We start from the raw sequence: 8,024 nt of genomic DNA on the forward strand, positions 1-8,024 counted from the left end.
TCAATTAAAATTCAAAGTTTTCGAGATCTTTAAAAAAGTGGATTAATCGGACGAGGACAAAGAGAGAGTCCCATTCTACATGTCAATACTGACAACAATGAAATTTCTAGTAAAAGGAAAATCCGTCGACTTTATAAGTTGTGAGGGTTCAAGTCCCTCTATCCCCAAATCCTCTTTTATTCCCTAACTATACTATATTATTATTATTTATCCTCTTTTTTTTTTTCTTTTTATCAATGCACTTTTTTTTCTTTTTATCAATGCAATGGGTTTAAGATTCATTAGCTTTCTCATTCTACTCTTTCACAAAGGAATGCGAAGAGAACTCAATGGATCTTATCCTATTCATTGAATAGATTTCTTTTTTATTAGAGTATCGGCAAGAAATCTTGGTTATTCACTCTATTTTTAAGTTTTATTTAAGTAAACCATGCACAATGCATAGGACTACCCCCCCCATTTTCAAATTTAAAATTTGAAATACTTTAATTAATTTTTAGTCCTTTTAATTGACATAGATACAAATACTCTACTAGGATGATGCACAAGAAAAGGTCAGGATAGCTCAGTTGGTAGAGCAGAGGACTGAAAATCCTCGTGTCACCAGTTCAAATCTGGTTCCTGGCAGAGAAAAAAAAAAAAAAGATCCACCGAATAGGTATTGATCCAAATACCTCGAGATGGATTGTGATACATATTCATTAATAATATTTATTCATCTAAGTGGATAAATCTATAATATAAATATAGAGGCACTTCTTTTTCTTTTTAAAGAAGTTTTAAAATATATCTTTTCTTTATGATAAAGAAGGGGGTGAGATTCCCCTTTATTTTTTTGCGTTTCTTAATTTTGTATTCCGCTATTCCGACGAATATTTTTTTAGTCTTGCTTATCTTTATCTTATCTTATTTTCCTAGTTGTGCTAAGTAATGTGCGCGGTACAAAGTTCCTGGTAGAGAACTTCTTTGAGTCATCCTATTTTTCTGTTCATATGAAGGAAATTAATATGCGATTTTCAAAATAGGGGAATCCAAATGAAACCCTTTTTTTGCTCAGTCTATCTGGAATGCTTTTGTATAATTAGGAATTAATTATAAATAGGTATTCCGTTTCATCTAGGAAAAGAACCTAAAAATATTCCTTGACTTGAATAAAATCTGGAGTTGTGTTGTATAAGTGAGCATGAATTTCTTATCATTCAATGAGCATCTTGTATTTCATAAAAATTGGGGGTTATATAATCCTTACGTAAGGGCCAGCCTATCCAACTTTCAGGCATTAGGATACGTTTAAGGCGCGGATGATTATCATAAGAGATTCCCACCATATCATAAGATTCGCGTTCTTGAAAATCGGCACTTCTCCAAATCCAGAAGACAGACGGAATTCTAGGATTATCCTTTTGGGCAAAGACTTTTATGCAGACTTCTTCTGGATTATCTATACCATATTGTATTCTCGTAAGATGATACACGCTAGCTAAAGATCCACCGGGTGCTACATCATAAGCACATTGGGAGCGTAAATAATTGTAACCATATACATATAAAATGACAGCAATGGAATCCCAATCCCCTGCTTTTATTTGTAAAGTCTCTATTCCTCGGTGATCAAAGCCCAAAGATCTATGAACCACCTCATGTTTGACTAGCCAATTAGATAACCAACCCTGCTGCATTGTCTTCATCTCTCCCTCTTTGTATAAATATTTCACATTTCGGATGCAAGTTTGAAAGATTGCCCTGCTTTTTATTTTTCTACACAAAAGAGCCCCTCTCCTAATTCACTAATTTGTAGGAAGGTACTGAACTTTTGGATTTGAAAAAAGTTTCAGAAGATATATCTAATGTAGATGGTGATTGATAGAGCAATTCTTGCTCATAAGTTCCTGTATGAGTACTGCGCCTAACATAAAGCTTGTGACTGGTAGTAAAACATCTATTTTTATTTTGAGATAGAGTTTGATCCTCAACTATTTCTCGCGATATCTTCTTACGAAGTTTTGTTAGGGCATCTATAACTGCCTCCGGTTTAGGTGGGCAGCCCGGCAAGTAGACATCCACAGGAATTAACTTATCAACTCCCCGAACAGTACTATAGGAATCCGTACTGAACATTCCCCCTGTAATAGTACAGGCTCCCATAGCAATGACGTATTTTGGTTCAGGCATTTGCTCGTATAATCTCACTAAAGAGGGAGCCATTTTCATTGTTACCGTACCGGCTGTTAAAATTAGGTCTGCTTGCCTAGGACTTGATCTTGGTACCAATCCATAACGATCAAAGTCGAATCGTGAGCCTATTAATGAAGCAAATTCAATGAAACAACAACTGGTACCGTATAGAAGGGGCCATAAACTGGAGAGTCTTGACCAATTCGAAAGATCATTTGGTGTAGTTGAAATAACAGAATTGGAACTTGTTTGGTCAAGTAAGGGAAACTCAATCAAATTCATAACTGTCTCAATAGAATCTTTTCCTTCTTTTTTTTTGTCTAAATATTCAGTTAAGACCATTCCAAGGCTCCTTTTCGCCATGCATAAACTAAACCAACAACTAAGATAAGCACGAAAATCAAAGCTTCGATAAAAACGGATACACCCAATACGTCGAAACTCATTGCCCAAGGGTATAGAAAGACGGTTTCCACATCAAAAACAACAAAAACGAGCGCAAACATATAATAGCGTATTCGGAATTGTACCCAAGCCCCTCCCATGGGTTCTATACCCGATTCATAACTAGAAAGCTTCTCTGGTCCTTCACTAACCGGGGCTAAAAGTCCTGAAATCGAAAATGCCAAAATAGGAATAAGGCTTGCTATTATTAGAAATGTCCAAAAAATATCATATTCGTGAAGCAGAAACATAATGTACTCCCATTAATGTGGAATAGGCGGAACTTAAATTAGTCAATTCAATTCAGCATTGTCAATTTATCCAGAACTTCTCTCTTTTCCTCGGTGAAACAAGAATCTTTTTTGTTCAAACAAAAGCGCTTAGTTTAAGTTTAGCCTTTGTTTCCTCTGTGCTGCATCTTCTTTAAAGATTCATCCAATGGAATCCCAACTCCCTTTCTTTTGGATTTCCATTCTATTTAGATATGGTGTATGTAGATCTAATTCTTATATAAAGAAAACTTTCTCGTTTCACTTTGTCTCGCTTTCTCTAGAATCTCTAGAAAAAAGAATAGCTCTATCCTTTATTTAATATTTAATAATAAAATAATAAGAGACTATTAAATAAAAATGAGAATACTACTAAATTAGAACCTAATTAAGATAGTAGGACTAATCTATGCAGTATAATTAATGAGAAGTAATACTATAAAATAAAAATAAAGAACTCTATTTCAGAACTATGAGACAGAATATTCTGTTTTCTTATTTACTCTTTACTTTATTTTTTCTATTTAAAGTTGATCAATTTACATAATGTATCTATAAACAAAGTAATAAATATACTTAAAACAAAGTAGGAATTCGCAAAATGGATAAAATCATTGCAGTTATTATAGGGAAGTCTAGAGATATCCTATTTGAAGGAGGACGGGATTCAAATCAGGGAAAGGATCCTTTCTTCTATTGATTTGATAGAAATTCGTTTTTCTTTTCCTGTCTGTATGATTTTGATTTTCGATGAATGAGCCTTTGGTAATGCTTTTATCTCTATTCTATGTCGCAGGCGCCTATCCAGTCTATAAACAAATACTAATGAGAAAATGAAAACTATACTAAACTAAAGAAAACATAGGATAGAGATCCTAAAATCTAAAAAAGGGCATATTAGGGCTATACGGATTCGAACCGTAGACCTTCTCGGTAAAACAGATCAAACGGATTATTATCGAAATGATTTGAACTGTTTCAAAGACCCAACATGCATTTTTTTGCATTGGGCTCTTTCATAAACTGATTTAAAGATCAGTTAGTCCACCATAGTTTTTCTTTACGGAAAGATAATGAGATGGCTCCCTGTGCTCTGATTGATTTTTTGTATTATGATCTATCTAGGAGCAATACCAAAGTGTTTCAAAGGAGGATTACCTTGACTTAGGTCTGCCTCCGGTCTAAATTAAATCAACCTAAGTGAAATGGAGTCTCTATCGTTCCACTGCAAGAGTTAACTATGAGACTTCATACACCTTAAAGTTCATAGAACGAAAAGAAGTTTTTTGGAGGCCCTTATCCTCATTACGCCTAGCATTTAGTGGGCTGGATATTTACCTTATCAACTAGCAAATCCATAAGGGTTCTATTTGATTAGGCACCTGAATTGGCACCTGAATCGGACTGAACCGACTGTTTGTCAGGCTACTGTTCTCCTATTCTCTCGAATCTATGAAGTAAGACATTGATTTTGCAATAAGATCGATTATGTTCATTGCATAATAAGCTCCTTTGAAAAGCATTGGCGCACGTGTAAACGAGTTGCTCTACCGAACTGAGCTATAGCCCTTATCAGAGATATCTTAACATATAGATAATTTCTTGTCAAGATGAATATTTTCTAATGCCAGAGGATACCCCTTTGATCTGTATCTGTTTAGTATTTAGTTTAGTATTTAGTATATAACAGACCAATAACAGAGCGGTATTGCTTAGAAAAGGGATTCAATATATAATCGATCGAAGTAATGGGTCTTCCTTTGTGGTGATAAATTGCCTACTTAACTCAGTGGTTAGAGTATTGCTTTCATACGGCGGGAGTCATTGGTTCAAATCCAATAGTAGGTAAGTAGGTAGAAAAATTACTAGATAGCATTGGACTTACTTCGCTTCGCTATCTAATAACTTTTTCTACCCCTCTTCCCTTTTTCTTTGTATCAACTATAAACCACTGGATTGTCTTCAATTGGATGGGGGAATCCAATTGACAGCCTCGATTCGTATCCTAGCTCGTCTGAGAGCGAGCTTCGCTTCAACCAAATCTTTCGTACCCTCAGCTTTACTCAAGTTAGCTTCGGCTATTTCAAGTGCCTTTTGAGCTTCTTCCGGATCAATATCACTACCCAGTTCCGCATCATTTCCTAAAATGATGATCTCATTATTAACTATTCTCGCAAAACCGCTCCACAGAATCGCTGTTAACCATTGGTCGTTGAGGAGGCGTATTCTCAAAGGACCCATATCTACTGCTGTGTTAATGGGGGCGTGGTTTGGTAATACGCCAATTTGGCCACTATTAGTGGATAAAATGATTTCTTTCACTTCACAATCCCAAATAATTCGCTTAGGAGTCAGTACATAAAGATTTAATTTCATTTCTTCGATTTGTTCTCCTCTTCTAAGGTTATAGCTTTCGTGCTAGCTTCATCGATGTTACCCACCAAATAAAAAGCCTGTTCAGGTAGGCCGTCTAATTCTCCGGAAAGGATTAGTTGAAATCCCCTAATAGTTTCCGCAAGAGCAACATACTTTCCTGGAGAACCAGTAAAAACTTCTGCCACAAAGAACGGTTGTGATAAGAAACGCTCAATTTTTCTTGCTCTTGCTACAGTTAAACGATCCTCTTCCGATAATTCATCCAAGCCAAGAATTGCGATAATGTCCTGAAGTTCTTTGTAACGTTGTAAAGTTTCCTTAACTCTTTGCGCAGTTTCATAATGTTCGTTGCCAACGATCCGAGGCTGTAACATAGTCGAGGTTGAATCTAAAGGATCTACTGCTGGATAAATACCCTTGGAAGCTAATCCTCTGGAAAGTACGGTAGTAGCATCCAAATGTGCAAATGTTGTGGCAGGGGCAGGGTCGGTCAAATCGTCTGCAGGTACATAAACTGCTTGAATCGAAGTTATAGATCCCTTTTTAGTAGAAGCAATTCTTTCTTGCAAAGAACCCATTTCTGTACTAAGAGTAGGTTGATAACCCACTGCGGAGGGCATTCTCCCTAATAAAGCGGATACCTCTGATCCTGCTTGAACAAAACGAAAGATATTATCGATAAATAAAAGCACGTCTTGCTTATTAACATCTCGGAAATATTCCGCCATAGTTAGGGCAGTTAAACCAACTCTCATACGAGCTCCCGGTGGTTCATTCATTTGGCCATAGACTAGAGCTACCTTTGATTCCTCAATATTTTTTTCATTAATTACTCCGGATTCCTTCATTTCCATATAAAGATCATTTCCTTCACGAGTCCGTTCCCCTACTCCACCGAATACGGATACGCCCCCATGAGCTTTAGCAATGTTATTGATTAATTCCATGATCAGTACTGTTTTACCTACTCCAGCCCCCCCAAATAGTCCTATTTTTCCTCCACGTCGATAAGGAGCTAAAAGATCGACGACCTTAATACCTGTTTCAAAGATGGATAATTTCGTATCTAACTCGATAAAGGCAGGCGCAGATCTATGAATAGGGAACGTTGCACTACTATCTACAGGACCCAAATTGTCAACAGGCTCCCCAAGAACGTTGAAAATTCGTCCGAGAGTAGCTCCACCGACCGGAACACTGAGAGGAGCTCCCGTGTCAATCACTTCCATTCCTCTCATCAACCCGTCCGTAGCACTCATAGCTACAGCTCTAACTCGATTATTTCCTAATAATTGTTGTACCTCACAAGTCACATTAATTTGCTTATCGGCAGTGTCTCTACTCTGGACTACCAAAGCGTTATAAATATAAGGTAACTTGCCTGGGGGAAAAGTGACATCCAGCACGGGTCCAATAATTTGATCGATACGACCTGTACTTTTTTCTTCAATTGTGGAAACCCCGGGAGGAGAAGTAGTAGGATTGGTTCTCATAATTATCACATAATTAAAAAAAAGGAATTTGTCGAAATTTTTCTTTTTTTATTGTTGAATAATGCCAAATCAAATCAAAAAAAATCCAAAAGTAAAAAGGAAATGAATTAGTTAATTCAATAAGAGAGAAAAGGGGACCAGGACTTGATTTCGTTGCCCAAGCGAATCCCATTCAATCGTTTACTCATGGAATGAGTCCATTGGAAAGTTCAATCAATCTTTTTTTTCATATACATTTTGCCTTTTGTGGAGGATCTGTGCCTACTCTACTTTCCTATCTAGGACTTCGATATACAAAATATATACTACTGTGAAGCATAGATTGCTGTCAACAAAGAATTTTATTAGTATTTAGTTAGGTATTTGCATTCAAAATAAGAAAAGAGAACTATTAAGAACTTGTAAAATAAGGATTAGGAATTAATTTGGGTTGCGCTATATCTATCAAAGAGTATACAATAATTATGGATTTGGTAAATCAAATCCATGGTTTAATAACGAACCGTGTTAACTTACCATAACAACAACTCAATTCCTATCGAATTCCTATATTGGAATTCCTATAGGATAGAACATACACAGGGTGTACGCATTATATATGAATGAAACATATTCATTAACCTAAGCATGCCCTCAATTTTCTTTAATGAGTTGATATTATATTAATTGAATATCCTTTTTGTTTTACGAGATTTTTGCTAAAGTTTCATTTACGCCTAATTAACATCGAGTAGACCCTGTTATTGTGAGAATTCTTAATTCAAGAGTTATAGGGAGGGACTTATGTCACCACAAACAGAAACTAAAGCAGGTGTTGGATTTCAAGCTGGTGTTAAAGATTATAAATTGACTTACTACACCCCAGAGTATGAAACTAAGGATACTGATATCTTGGCAGCATTCCGAGTAAGTCCTCAGCCTGGGGTTCCGCCCGAAGAAGCAGGGGCTGCAGTAGCTGCCGAATCTTCTACTGGTACATGGACAACTGTTTGGACTGATGGACTTACCAGTCTTGATCGTTACAAAGGACGATGCTATCACATCGAGCCTGTTGCTGGGGAAGACAACCAATGGATCTGTTATGTAGCTTATCCATTAGACCTATTTGAAGAGGGTTCCGTTACTAACATGTTTACTTCCATTGTAGGTAACGTATTTGGTTTCAAAGCCCTACGTGCTCTACGTTTGGAGGATCTACGAATTCCCCCTACTTATTCAAAAACTTTCCAAGGCCCGCCTCATGGTATCCAAGTTGAAAGAGATAAGT

The 8,024-nt window shown here is 36.5% G+C and overlaps 1 non-coding gene across 1 annotated transcript; it reads left to right on the plus strand.

The window, feature by feature from the left end:
• The first annotated feature begins 554 nt into the window (after positions 1-554).
• Positions 555-627, plus strand: TRNAF-GAA (transfer RNA phenylalanine (anticodon GAA)). Its single transcript has one exon. It is a non-coding gene; the product is annotated as a tRNA-Phe (tRNA).
• The last annotated feature ends 7,397 nt before the right edge of the window (positions 628-8,024 follow it).

This window comes from Triticum urartu, unplaced genomic scaffold (assembly GCF_056163025.1).
Source record: "Triticum urartu cultivar PI428250 unplaced genomic scaffold, HENAU_Tu73 scaffold2, whole genome shotgun sequence".
Taxonomy (NCBI): domain Eukaryota; kingdom Viridiplantae; phylum Streptophyta; class Magnoliopsida; order Poales; family Poaceae; genus Triticum; species Triticum urartu.